The following is a 16,426-nucleotide window of genomic DNA, read 5'->3' as shown; positions in this document are numbered from 1 at the left end:
AGATCGCTGTGCTGAATCCAAACGGAATGTGATCTCTCAAAAATGAGATAGGTTATTTTAGGCCTCAGGATCACCATCCTGTAGCATTTGATAGTTCATCGATAACCCTCACAAGCTCTGAGTTATGACCCTTGAAAGATCGACCTCAAAATGCACTTAGAGCACCTTGGAGACTCCTTGGTACGAGGTGGCCGCAAATGATGGATGGTCTTCATGGCTAGAACAAGGGTGTGACTAGGGTTCACCCACCCATCCGGAGCTAATGGCACTGACGATTCGATGCTAAGATCAGCAGTTTCAAAGTTACGCTGTGGTGCACCTATGAACTGAGGCACACTGCGAGTTTTGGCATCGAGCGAGATCGCTGTGCTGAATCCAAACGGAATGTGATCTCTCAAAAATGAGATAGGTTATTTTAGGCCTTAGGATCACAGTCTTGTAGCATTTGACAGTTCATCGATAGCCCTCACGAGCTCTGAGTTATGACCCTCGAAAGATCAACCTCAAAATGCACTTAGAGCACCTTGGAGACTCCTCGGTACGAGGTGGCCGCAAATGATGGATGGTCTTCGTGGCCAGAACAAGGGTTTGACTAGGGTTCACCCGCCCATCTAGAGCTAATGGCACTGACGATTCGATGCCAAGATCAGCAGTTTCAAAGTTACGCTGTGGTGAACCTATGAACTGAGGCACACTGTGAGTTTTGGCATCGAGCGAGATCGCTGTGCTGAATCCAAACGGAATGTGATCTCTCAAAAATGAGATAGGTTATTTTAGGCCTCAGGATCGCTGTCCTGTAGCATTTGACAGTTTATCGATAGCCCTCACGAGCTCTGAGTTATGACCCTCGAAAGATTGACCTCAAAATGCACTCAGAGCACCTTGGAGACTCCTCGGTACGGGGTGGCCGCAAATGATGGATGGTCTTCGTGGCCAGAACAAGGGTGTGACTAGGGTTCACCCGCCCATTCGGAGCTAATGGCACTGACGATTCGATGCCAAGATCAGCGGTTTCAAAGTTACACTGTGGAGCTAATGGCATTCTTAAATTAATCTCCCTTAAGACCTTTACATACACATAGGGCATTCTTAAATTAATCTCCATGGAAGAAAATTTCATAAAACTAAAGATTCCATAGTGTTGAAACATAAAATCCAAGATCTCATTTATGATGGGATTGTTGATCCCTCTAATGACTCATCTACTCATAGCCTTCATATCCAACTTCATATCATGTCAGTATGCATGTGCTATCTTTCTTATTGGCTTTAATTGCTTATCCTACATGCTATCTTCTTTCATGGATTTTATGGCTTATCCCAAATGTGCTTCATACAACTTTTCAATATGAAAGTCTTTCAAAACATTATACAATATTATGACTCTTTATGCTTTCAAATGCTATGATTGGTTGTAAAATGGAAGAAATCAAGTATTCTAATTGTTCATCCGTACTTTATGGATTTTTCTTATTTGATTAGTTTGATAAAAATAGTTTTAATAATCATAATGTCAACTTTATGTCAAATAAGGAAAAAACCAAATTTGTAATAAGATATCCGCATGCAATTATCTTTCATATAGTTATAAATGCTCTTAAAATTATTGTTATAGCCTTGTATCACATGCAAATATGATTTGGAAGAACTTGTTCAATATCTTCCTCTTATAATTCCTTACAAAGAACCTACCAAAATACAAAAACCATATACAAAAAACTACACATTTTACATCATAATACATCATAAATTTTAGAAATTCTCCCCAATACCACCCCCCTCCAACTCTTCATGATGTACCTACATTCCAATATCATACAAAAATTAGTAACTTATTGTATTAAACAAGATAATCATCAATTCATTAAATCATTATGAAAAAAATAGCATAAGAAGTATATATACCTAGTCAAGTATTCCAATAGGGTCCTCTCTCTGTTTTAGGGTCTCCAACAAGGCTTCATGATCAACATTAGCAATAGTAAAAAGTTCTTTTACTCTTGGTCTTCCTTGATGCTTCAATAACTTTACATTTTTTGCTATCATAAGATGCGAATATATGAGAATTACTTTGTGCTTCTGATAGTCTTTGAATGCAGGAATTCCGTTCCTTCTAAGCATGTATGTCCGCAGCCATGTTCCAGCAACAACCACTGAACCAGTAGGATACGTGAATCCATCATCATCTGTGATCGGTTGTGCAAGTTTTTTTTTTCCTCTTACACAACGTGCTAACCAATAATCAGATTTCTCATCATTCCCCTGTGGTGCAACCAATGCAAAGACATGTCCTGGCTGAAGTAGATCTGATAGATGATTATGCTCAAGTGAACTTTCCATGCCATCATTTTTGATAGAGGGTATGATAGACAATGGAGTAAGATAATGTGGAGCCCATGTGTCCACCCACTCACTTGACTCACAGTGATCCCAATCACACTGAAAACAAGTACGACAAAAAACAAGCTAGTTGTTGTGTCCAAATGGTCCATTTACTAGAATTAGAGCTCCGAAATGAATGCATTTTTGATGAGTTTGTCACTGTAGCACAATCTGATCTATCACCTATGGACCCTTCCTCAACCAACCAAAAGAACCTGCGTACCACTGAATTAAGAGTCCCCCCCTGTGATAATGCTAAACTACACCAATCAACAATGCTATGAGCATCAAGAAGCTCTGTTGTTGAAATCTTCATTTGCTCCTTAACTAGAGCTCTCTTCACACGTGCCCCTGCTCCATCATGTTCCCCTTTTTCATGGTCGGACTCAAAAAAACTCCAAATATGAGGAACCCCTCTCTCTACGTGCATCCTACACAACCAATAAAACATGCGAGCATTCTTGAATTGACCTGTACAGTTATCTGACCAAATGATATGTCTATCCATAGCAATTGCATGCTCGTGTAAGAAATAAAAAAATTTCTCGAAACAATGTTGCACAAACTCGTGAGAGTGAGATCTATCATCACTCATATAAAAATGATACTCTCTAATAATCTTTGGATTATCTTCCGCACTATTAGGGGCATGTCTATATGTTATGTGAACAAAAATTGCAATCTGGATAGAGTTGTAATACTGAGATTGTGTCTCATTTTGAGGTTGCAATGTGTAGTTCTCAGCAAAATCAACAACTGATATAATAGTGCCAATGGGCAAAGTCTCCTTACACGTTCTAAATTGTTGATCCAACCACTGAGACCTGTGACTATGTCTTGCATACTTGTAAAAAAGATTTGCCTTGAAATCTGAAATAAAATTAGCCACATTGATATCTTTTCCAACCAATTCACATCTAGAGCTCTCACTCCCACTCTTCAATGTGTATTTCACCATTTCATAGACCCTTTTTTTCACTATTGTCTTTCCAAGATCTTGTTCACACCCCTTATGGAAACATGTGTCAAACTTGGATAAGCCACCACATTCTAAACACTTCTCATTTAAGCAAGCATTTTTATAAAAGGAACAACCATCAACTCTACGACATAAGAGTTGATCTAACAAGTCTCTTGATGATTTTGGAAGCCCACTAGCCCCACAATCCTCCAATATTTCTTTACTATGCAAAGTAGAACAGATGGAGCATAATAGTTCATGGTGCATAGAAAACTCAACATGATATTTGCAACAACATGTATTTCGAATTTTGAGTGGCACACAATAAAATGGCTTCAAAGATTCAAAAGCCCTTTGTGATATATGAACACTTGGATGACTCTCTCTAAATTGTTTGAACAACATAGTTTGACTTACCTCCAAATAGTGTTTAGGATGTGGCGTGCGGTCTCTGATGCCAATTCTCAACTTTAAGACATCTTTAGCATTGGGTGATACTCGTGAGTTAGAGTGTCAAAATTGTATAATTTCTTCCTTCACAATGTCGAATAGCTTCTTATCAAAATGTGGAAGTCTCCCACCAAATGCCCATGTTTCATTTTGAAGAGGATCATCAATTTTCTCTCGTCGACTAAGTGCTCTTCTCAAAGTAGTACGATTTAGATTCAAATCAATACAAGTTTGTCTCATATATCTACCCTTTCTCAAATGATGGCTTACCAAAGAGGTTGTAATAACCCTTCGAGCAGCTCTATTATCCTTCTCTCTGCTATTTTTCCCAACGCTATTGAGAGCACTGAAAACATTCTTCACAATAATGGCATTTCTTTCCAACTTTTTACTGACACAAATTTTCAATTTGGAAAGCATAGGTCTCATCTTTTGCATCTTTAATAAGTGCATGAAAAGCTGACATTGCTCTACCACTGTCTTGTTGCCGAAAAACATCTGATATAGTCTTGAAGCCCATAACCGAATGGTTCTTTCTGATTTTTTTCGTTCCAAACTAGTCATAATCATTTCATCAATTTCAATTATCCATTTTGGTGTTTTAGAACCTTCATGTCGATTATAATTAGGAGATATGTAAGGTTCTTGTGCATTAAGTTCCTGTGCATTGTCATCTTTGACATGGTCAATTATGCAATTTGGATTATGACTTGGTGGCATTTCTTCTTCAAAATTTTCAATCTCTTCATTTTTAATTTCCGCATTATCATTTTCAATAGGTACATTTTCATTCCCCAATTGTACATTTTCATTATCTAACTCTATGATTTCATCTTCTATTAATTCATCGTCAACTTGATTGATATTTAGCATACCTTGTCTTTTTTTTCGGTGTTTCATTTTGTCCTTTTCCCTATATGCTGCAATGTCTTCATTGGATATCTTTCTTTTACGTTTATTCTTTCGACGACTGCTGCTCCCCATTCAGATGACAAATTCGAACACCTAAGGTCATATTTTCGAATTCTTTTCGATTGGTTGGGCCCCAAAACACGACTTTTTACAAATCTTGTGAAAAAAGAGGTAAAAAAGTAATGTTGTCGGGTCTGTAGGGACAGTCAAATATTTGAAATTGATGCCAGTATAATCGGATATCCGATATAGGAAGTGGACTTTTGGGGGGAAAACTTGCTAAGGTTTCCCTCCTTTGCCACAATAATATTAATATTATGAAAATATTTGGAGGCAAATGACTTTAATTTATAACTAAGTTAATAGTATATTAGTATTAGTGTAAAATATCAATAATATTAATATAAAATAGTATTTATATACCTATAGTATCAGTATTATTATTATACCTATAATAGTATTAATATTATTAATATAGATATAATAGTGTAAATATATAGTGTTTATTTATATTAAGCTACAATATATAGTATTAATATATATTATTATAGTAGCTATAATAGTATTATTATTATTACTATACATATAATAATATTAATATTTAGTGTTTATTTATATTATAATTATTATCCTAAAATAGTATAAATAGTATATCCTAAAATATTACATTATATATACTAAAATATTACGTTGTTATATAGATATATTAATAACATATATATTAATATAATAATATTTATAATATATATTATATTTAATAAAAATATTACGTTGTTATATATATATTATATTATTATACATATTAATATAATAATATATAATACAAAGAGGGTCATCATTTAATGGGTCAAAGGGGGTCATAGGTCACCCTATGACCCCCTTTGACCCATATGAACGACTCAACTATGTCCCTAGGGGTCCTAGGACCCCTAGGGACATACGTCATCGTTTAATGGATCAAAGGGGGTCATAGGTCACCCTATGACCCCCTTTGACTCATATGAACGATTCAAATATGTCCCTAGGGGTCCTAGGACCCCTAAGGACATATGTTGTAGTTTAATGGGTCAAAGGGGGTCATAGGTCACCCTATGACCCCCTTTGACCCATATTACCCATTCGAATATGTCCCTAGGGGTCCTAGGACCCCTAGGGACATATGTCGTCGTTTTATGGATCAAAGGGGGTCATAGGTCACCCTATGAACCCCTTTGACCCATATGAACGATTTGAATATGTCCCTAGGGGTCCTAGGACCCCTAGAGACATATGTCATCATTTAATGGGTCAAAAAGGGTCATAAGTTACCCTATGACCCTATTTGACCCATATTACCCATTCGAATATGTCCCTAGGGGTCCTAGGACCCCTAGGGACATATGTCGTCATTTAATGGGTCAAAGGGGGTCATAGGTCACCCTATGACTCCCTTTGACCCATATAAACCATTAAAAATATATCCCTAGGGTCCTAGGACGCCTAGGGACATATGTCGTCGTTTAATGGGTCAAAGGGGGTCATAGGTCACCCTATGACTCCCTTTGACCCATATTACCCATTCGAATATGTCTCTTGGGTCTAAGGACCCCTACGGACATATGTCTTCGTTTAATGGGTCAAAGAGGGTCATAGGTCACCCTATGAACCCCTTTGACCCATATTACCCATTCGAATATGTCCCTAGGGGTACTAGGAAGCCTACGGACATATGTCGTCGTTTAATGGTTCAAAGGGGGTCATAGGTCACCCTATGACCCCCTTTGACCCATATTACCCATTCGAATATGTCCCTAGGGGTCCTAGGACCCCTAGAGACATATATCGTTGTTTAATGGGTCAAGAGGGTCATAGGTCACTCTATGACCCCCTTTGACCCATATGAACGATTCAAATATTTCCCTAGGGGTCCTAGGACCCCTAGAGACATATGTCGTCATTTAATGGATCAAAGAGGGTCATAGGTTACCCTATGACCCCATTTGACCCATATTACCCATTCGAATATGTCCCTAGGGGTCCTAGGACCCTTAGGGACATATGTCGTCGTTTAATGGGTCAAAGAGGGTCATAGGTCACCCTACGACCCCATTTGACTCATATGAACGATTCAAATATTTCCCTAGGGGTTTTAGGACCCTTAAGAACATATGTCATCATTTAATGAGTCCAAGGGGGTCATAGGTCACCCTACGACCCCCTTTGACCCATATGAACGATTCAAATATGTCCCAAGGGGTCCTAGGACCCCTAAGGACATATGTCGTCATTTAATGAGTCAAAGGGGGTCATAGGTTACCCTATGACCCCCTTTGACCTATATGAACGATTCGAATATGTCCCTAGGGGTCCTAGGACCCCTAGAGACACATGTCGTCATTTAATGGGTCAAAGAGGGTCATAGGTTACCCTATGACCCCATTTGACCCATATTACCCATTCGAATATGTCCCTAGGGGTCCTAGGACCCCTAGGGACATATGTCATCGTTTAATGGGTCAAAGGGGGTCATAGGTCACCCTACGACCCCCTTTGACTCATATGAACGATTCAAATATGTCCCTAGGGGTCCTGGGACCCCTAGGGACATATGTCGTCGTTTAATAGGTCATCCTATGACCCCCTTTAACCCATATGAATGATTCGAATATGTCCCTAGGGTCCTAGGACCCCTAGGTACATATGTCATCGTTTAATAGATCAAAGAGGGTTATAGGTCACCCTATGACCCCATTTGACTCATATGAACGATTCGAATATGTCCCTAGGGGTCCTAGAACCCCTAGGGACATATGCCGTCATTTAATGAGTCAAAGGGGGTCATAGGTCACCCTACGACCCCCTTTGACCCATCTGAACGATTCAAATATGTCCCTAGGGGTCCTAGGACCCCTAGGGACATATGTCATTGTTTAATGAGTCAAAGGGGTCATAGGTTACCCTATGACCCCCTTTGACCCATATGAACGATTCGAATATGTCCCTAGGGGTCCTAAGACCCCTAGAGACATATGTCATCGTTTAATGGGTCAAAGGGGGTCATAGGTTACTCTATGACCTCATTTGACCCATATTACCCATTCGAATATGTCCCTAGGGGTCCTATGACCCCTAGGGACATATGTCATCGTTTAATGGGTCAAAGGGGGTCATAGGTCACCCTATGACCCACTTTGACCCATATGAACTATTCGAATATGTCCCTAGGGTCCTAGGACCCCTAGGGACATATGTCTTCATTTAATGGGTCAAAGATGGTCATAGGTCAACCTATGACCCCCTTTGACCCATATTACGCATTCGAATATGTCCCTAGGGGTCCGAGGACCCCTAGAGACATATATCGTAGTTTAATGGGTCAAGAGGGTCATAGGTCACCCTATGACCCCCTTTGACCCATATGAACGTTTCGAATATGTCCCTAGGAGCGTCATTTAATGGGTCAAAGAGGGTCATAGGTTACCCTATGAAACCATTTGACCCATATTACCCATTCGAATATGTCCCTAGGGGTCCTAGGACCCCTAGGGACATATGTCATCCTTTAATGGGTCAAAGGGGGTCATAGGTCACCCTACGACCCCATTTGACTCATATGAATGATTCGAATATGTCCCTAGGGGTCCTAGGACCCCTAGGGACATATGTTGTCGTTTAATGGGTCAAAGGGGGTCATAGGTCACCCTACGACCCCCTTTGACACATATGAACGATTCAAATATGTCCCTAGGGGTCATAGGACCCCTAGGGACATATGTCGTCGTTTAATGAGTCTAACCTATGACCCCCTTTGACCGATATGACCCCCTTTGACCCATATTACCCATTCAAATATGTCCCTTGGGGTCTGAGGACCCCTAGGGACATATGTCGTCATTTAATGGGTCAAAGGGGGTCATAGGTCACCCTACGACCCCCTTTGACTCATATGAACGATTCAAATATGTCCCTAGGGGTCCTAGGACCCCTAGGGACATATGTCATTGTTTAATGAGTCAAAGGGGGACATAGGTCACCCTATGACCCCTTTTGACCCATATGAACGATTCGAATAGGTCCCTAGGGTCCTAGGACCCCTAGGGACATATGTCGTCGTTTAATGGGTCAAAGAGGGTCATAGGTCACCCTATGACCCCCTTTGACCCATATTACCCATTCGAATATGTCCCTTGGGGTCCGAGGAACCCTAAGGACATATGTCGTCGTTTAATGGGTTAAAGAGGGTCATAGGTCACGCTATGACCCCCTTTGACCCATATTACCCATTCGAATATGTCCCTAGGGGTTCGAGGACCCCTAGAGACATATCTCATCGTTTAATGGGTGAAGAGGGTCATAGATCACCCTATGAACCCCTTTGACCCATATGAACGATTCGAATATGTCCCTAGGGGTTCTAGGACCCCTAGAGACATATGTCGTCATTTAATGGGTCAAAGAGGGTCATAAGTTACCCTATGACCACATTTGACCCATGTTACCCATTCGAATATGTCCCTAGGGGTCTTAGGAACCCTAGGGACATATGTCATCGTTTAATGGGTCAAAGGGGTTCATAGGTCACACTACGACCCCGTTTGACTCATATGAATGATTAAAATATGTCCCTAGGGGTCCTAGGACCCCTAGGGACATATGTTTTCATTTAATGAGTCAAAGGGGGTCATAGGTCACCCTACGACCCACTTTGACCCATATGAACGATTCAAATATGTCCCTAGGGGTCCTAGGACCCCTACGGACATATGTCGTTGTTTAATGAGTCAAATCGGGTCATAGGTTACCCTATGACCCCCTTTGACCCATATGAACGATTCGAATATGTCCCTAGGGGTCCTAGGACCGCTAGAGACATATTTCGTCGTTTAATGAGTGAAAGAGGGTCATAGGTTACCCTATGACCCCATTTGACCCATATTACCCATTCGAATATGTCCGTAGGTGTCCTAGGACCCCTAGGGACATATGTCGTCATTTAATGGGTCAAAGGGGGTCACCTATGACCCCCTTTGACTCATATGAACGATTCGAATATGTCCCTAGGACCCCTAGGGACATATGTCTTCGTTTAATGGGTCAAAGGGGGTCATAGGTCACCCTATGACCCCCTTTGACCCATATGAACCATTCGAATATGTCCCTAGGGTCCTAGGACCCCTAGGGACATATGTCTTCGTTTAATGGGTCAAACAGGGTCATAGGTCACCCTATGACCCCCTTTGACCCATATTACCCATTCGAATATGTCCTTAGGGGTCCTAGGACCCCTAGGGACATATGTCATGGTTTAATGGGTCAAAGAGGGTCATAGGTCACCCTATGAGCCCCTTTGACTGATATTACCCATTCGAATATGTCCCCATTGGTCCTAGGACCCCTAGAGACATATATCGTCATTTAATGGGTCAAGAGACCTATGACCCCCTTTGACCCATATGAACGATTCGAATATGTTCGTAGGGGTCCTATGACCCCTAAAGACATATATCGTCATTTAATGGGTCAAAGAGGGTCATAGCTTACCGTATGACCCCATTTGACCCATATTACCCATTCGAATATGTCCGTAGGGGTCCTAGGACCCCTAGGGACATATGTCATCGTTTAATGGGTCAAAGGGGGTCATAGGTCACCCTACGACCCCCTTTGACTCATATGAACGATTCAAATATGTCCCTAGGGGTTCTAGGACCCCTAGGGACATATGTCATCGTTTAATGAGTCAAAGGGGGTCATAGGTTACCCTATGGTCCCCTTTGACCCATATGAACAATTCGAATATGTCCCTAGGGTCCTAGGACACCTAGGGACATATGTCATCATTTAATGGGTCAAAGAGGGTCATAGGTCACCCTATGACCCCCTTTGACCCATATTACCCTTTCAAATATGTCTCTTGGGGTCCAAGGACCCCTAGGGACATATGTCATCGTTTAATGGGTCAAAGAGGGTCATAGGTCACCCTATGACCCCCTTTGACCCATATTACCCATTCCAATGTGTCCTTAGGGGTCCTAGGGACATATGTCATCGTTTAATGGGTCAAAGAGGGTCATATGTCACCCTATGACCCCCTTTGACCCATATGAACGATTCGAATATGTCCCTAGGGGTTTGAGGACCCCTAAGGAAAAATGTCATCATTTGATGGGTCAAAGAGGGTCATAGGTCACCCTATGACCCTCTTTGACCCATATGAACGATTCAAATATGTCCCTAGGGGTCTGAGGACCCCTAGGGACATATGTCGTCGTTTAATGGGTCAAAGGGGGTCATAGGTCACCCTATGACCCCCTTTGACTCATATGAACAATTCGAATATGTACCTAGGGGTCCTAGGACCCATAGAGAAATATGTCGTTGTTTAATGTGTTAGAGAGGGTCATAGGTCACCCTATGACCCCCTTTGACCCATATTAACCATTCAAATATGTCGCTAGGGGTCCTAGGACCCCTAGAGACATATATCGTCGTTTAATGGGTCAAAGAGGGTCATAGGTCACCCTATGACCCCCTTTGACCCCATATGAATGATTGGAATATGTCCCTAGGGGTCCTAGGACCCTTAGGGACATATGTCATCGTTTAATGGGTCAAAGAGGTTCATCGGTCACCCTATGACCCCCTTTGACCCATATTACCCATTCGAATATGTCCCTAGAGGTCTTAGGACCCCTAGGGACACATGTCGTCGTTTAATGGGTCAAAGGGGGTCATAGGTCACCCTATGACCCCCTTTGACCCATATGAATGATTCGACTATGTCCCTGGGGGTCCTAGGACACCTAGGGACATATGTCGTCATTTAATGGGTCAAAGGGGGTCATAGGTAACCCTATGACCCCCTTTGACCCATATGAATGATTCAACTATGTCCCTAGGGGTCCTAGGACCCGTAGGGACATATGTCATCATTTAATGGGTCAAAGAGGGTCATAGGTCACCCTATGACCCCCTTTGACCCATAATACCCATTCGAATATTTTCCTAGGGGTCTTAGGACCCCTAGAGACATATGTCATCGTTTAATTGGTCAAAGGGGGTCATAGGTCACCCTATGACCCCCTTTGACTGATATGAACAATTCGGCCATGTCCCTGGGGGTCTTAGGGACATATTTCATTATTTAGTGGGTCAAAGGGACTCCCTTTGACCCATTAAATGACGACATATGTCCCTAGGGGTCCTAGGACCCCTAGAGACATATATCATCGTTTAATGGGTCAAAGAGGGTTATAGGTCACCCTATGACCCCCTTTGACTCTTATATATTAATAATATACATATCAATATATATATATATATATTGCATTATTATATTTAATGAATATATTGCGTTATTATATAAATATATTAATAACATACATATTAATATAATAATATTTATAATATATATTATATTTAATAAAAATATTACGTTGTTATATAAATATTATATTATTATACATATTACATTTAATGAAAATATTACGTTATTGTATATACTAATAACATACATATTAATATAATAATATATAATACGTATTATATATATATATAAATTACATTATTATATTTAGTAAAAATAATAATAATATATATTATATTTATAGATTGTAATAAGATTAACATAAGATATTATTATATATTACTAGATTATATCTTGTATGTTTACATTACGTTATTATATATATATAATATATTAAAATATGCCTTTACATATTAATATAAGTGAAATAATTTAAAAATAAAAAGCTAGAACGTTTAAATCAAATTTCCCTCCAAAATTTGAAGATTTTTGGAATTTGACTACCGAGCCATATCGGATATCTAATATCAAATCGGATATCCGATTTTGAATCGGATATCCGATCAGGCTTGGTATTTACCAAACCTGCCTGGTCAACCCCAAAGACGTGTTTATAGAGAGTTTTAGTGATACTCAGACTTCGGGTAGCCTTCTAACAATGTTATTTTGATCGAAATTGAATGAAACGAAATGGGTTTTTTAATATCGCTCTCTAGATTCCATCAATATAATTTCTGTCAAATTCTGAGTTCGATAAGTATTTATTAGTTAATTATCAATGAAGATTATTGTAAAGTTCTGATTGACATACTGAAGGAAAAATAGCTATAAGTTTCAAACGGTATAACATTTTTTAAATCTAAAAGTTGCGTCACATTCTATACTTCGCCTAGTATAAGAAACAAACAAAAAAAGAAAAATTTGATCAAATTTTCTATTAGTTAGGGTGGTCAGACACGAGACTTTTTTTAATCCAAAAAAGTTTTGGTAGAAAATTCATATTTAATTATTTATTTGGAATAAAAATATCAAAAAATATGCGTCACATCCGAGCATGAGTCTAGTTTTCATATCTATAATTATATTAAAAAAATATTATGATTTGATTTTGATTAAGGTGGTCAGACATACACCTACTTTTTATTTTCGCCCTGAAAGTTTCTTAGTACTGCATTAAAATTCAAACTTTTGACCAATCAATTATTTTTTTCTCCTGATAAGGCCTAGTATTTTAGAAACTACATTCAATTTTCTACAAATTATTTTCTTAGAACTTTTTGATATAAAGTCCATAACCACTTCAAAATTATGTGTCAAGTTGACATAACCCTGATTTGCTAATTTTTCACTGGCACTTAAGGCCAAAGTTTGGTACACCATGATCTTGCACATACCCAGATTGATGTTGATCACTCACCTGAGTAGAGCTAGAATCATTTTTCACCATCTGTAGATTTGGTTCAATTTTTTGTTGCGACACTTAGTGAAATTCCTGCGTCCAAAGATTTTGACGTGGCTACATCTATTTTTGATACAATTTGCTTGAGTGCATATGGTTCTTTTGCAGCTACGTATTTTTTAGGGATTGTTGGTAATGACTAGGATTCTAGTCCAATATATATTATGTGGGTGATGACTAGGAAGAGGAGTATGCTGAGATTTTGTATAGAGTTGTCTTTTGGTGATATCCTAACTCCTACATCATCAACATAGTTTTTGAGTGCTAGGCTTCATGTTATATTGTTGGTCCTGATGATGTTAATGGTATGTTGTAATGTCCCTTATTATGATAAATATAACAATGAAATAATTACTCTTAGATTCACACTTTCTTGCTTTACCAATATCCCAATCTATGTATACCATTTGTAATATACTTCAAATAATCATGGGTGTATATATGAATTGTTAAATAGATATGCAACTAGATATAACAATATCGTAATACTAAAACAAACTACTGTCATTCTTTGGAATAAACACCTTAAACTTTTAGTGACTGATATATATCATCACTTATATAGTTGGCTGAATTCCCTAAGCATATAATTCTAATATGATATTAAATCTCCCTTGCTGGAGATTAGTTCTGAATTAAGAAACCTTCACAGTCCAACCTTTATTCTTATGTTTGACTGAAGTTCAAACTATATTATGTAATGCTCTTCACCCCTATACGATGTGGTAAATGAATGTATATTGTGTTGTAGATGCCTCTCTTTATTAATTCTATTTGTGCTTGCAGCCCATAGACCTCATTAACAGAGTAGACCCTTTTATAGAATAAATAAGGTAAATAATAAACTTTGATTGGATAACCACTGCCCGTAACCAAGTACATTTCTGGAAATGTAACACATAGGGAATAATTTGTGCACAAATATGCTCTGGGATTTTTATTGAATTCCAGATCTAAATAATCTTCCCCAGTATATTCAACAACAGTGTAGGTTATATCATGGATTCCTACTTACTCCTTCACGTGAAATCCTTTTGTCCTTGGAATGATGGAGTGTTTGGGTGTAACCACTTGACTACTTTGCATGTTGATGTTTAGTGTCAGGAGAAGTAAATTTGAATCTTCCACGATGTTATTACTTGTAGCTATATTTCAGAGATATAAGAAACTTTTGTTCTAACTTTGATATCTGTCATTGTAGAGAAGTATCTATGCATCCCTGTCTGATATACATGACAGAGACCTATATATACGTACATGTATTTATACTGATGTATGCTTACATGTACATATACATACATCCCTGTTATATATATAGTGTGATAGTATTTATATGCATTATTGATCAACTTAAGTGGTCAAGATTCACATTACTCTTGACAGACCTTGCTCTCGAAACTTTGTATTATGAAACACGAAAGATATCACTGTCAAACTTTGTATTATTTATGATTGATGATTATCATTGAGCTTATTGTTATCTTTGGCAGATGATCAGTCGGGATGCTATAACTCGTGTAATATGTATTGCATATTGTGTTGGGTTTACAACCTGTGACTTGGCACTCATAATGATATGGAGATTACGCGTTGTGTTATTGGGCAACAAAATAATAATAATCAAAGAATAGTTATAACATGGCTTCGAAGGGCCATGGCCCTACATGGCCCTTGGGCCACGTAGAGGTATGACTCTTCGGAGTCATGGCTATTCAGGTGCCAATATATTTGTGTTCCTTCAACTGTAGTGAATATATTACAAAAGGCAATACAAGTACCTGCAGTATTATATTCACATCAGTATATCAATTGCTATTATTATTTCACCACATTTGTTTTACAGAGATACAGTAAAAGCAATTCAAAGCTGAAGAAAGAAGAGTTCCAATACCTGCTACAAATATGTGAAGATAAGTAAAGTTATTATGCTCATATTGATTCTGAATTATAGAAATATATTTGTAATTGTTTATCTATTAGAGATCCTTTACTTTTAACATGGTATCAGAGCTGCACTGATAAGAAAACCATTGCAAATATTAATTTGAGTCTAATTTAAAAGAAACATAAAAGTTTTAAAAGGCATTAAAGATGGTGAACCATGTAAGAATCGAAGATAGATTAGATGGAGCTTCCAATTTTTCATCTTGGAAAACCAGGCTTTTAATAATTCTAAGAGAGATGGAAATAGAAAATTATATTGAATCTAATTTACCTATGCCTGGAAACGAATCTGAGAAAGCAACATGGAAAATGCACAATAATAAGGCAATGAAAATATTCATAGATTTAGTTAAAGATCATATACTTCCTTCTATTGCAAATCTCAAAACTGCATTTGATATGTTCACTACAATTCAAAGTACATTTGAAATTAATAATACAAGTAGATTGCTCACTTTGAAACACGATCTACTTTACATCAAAATGAAAAATGGAGAATTAATCACATCTTACTTCCTTAGAATTACTGAATTAAAGGATCAATTGGCTACTATGTAAAATCAAATAGATGATAAGGAATTGAGTATGATTACACTTAGAGGACTTCCACTTTCATGGGAAACTTTCATTAGAGGTTTAAGTTCCTGTCTCGAACTTCCAAAGTTTGATCAATTGAAAAATGAATGCACTCGAGAGGAGTCTAGATTAGCATCTAGAGGTTTAATTTCAAATCAAGATGGTGACATCCAAGTTTTGTATTCCAAATCAAATAAGAAAAGAAAGTTCAAACATAACAAGAAGGAAAATAATAAAATTCACAAATCCCACAAACAAGAGATTGGTCCAAAGTAAGATGCTTCAAATGTGATAAGCTTGGTCATTCTTACTATGTATGTCCTGAAAAAATAGAAAATTCAAGCAGCATTGGTAGAAGTTAAAGAAGAGAATAATGAGAAGACAGAGAAAGAAAATTATGCATTTATAGTAGCTCTCTCAAGTGAGTTAAACTGTAATCACAACACCTAGATCCTAG

The sequence above is a fragment of the Cupressus sempervirens genome, chromosome 7 (assembly GCF_028749045.1).
Source record: "Cupressus sempervirens isolate cs-2001-9-10 chromosome 7, ASM2874904v1, whole genome shotgun sequence".
NCBI lineage: Eukaryota > Viridiplantae > Streptophyta > Pinopsida > Cupressales > Cupressaceae > Cupressus > Cupressus sempervirens.
This window is presented reverse-complemented; position numbering follows the sequence as displayed.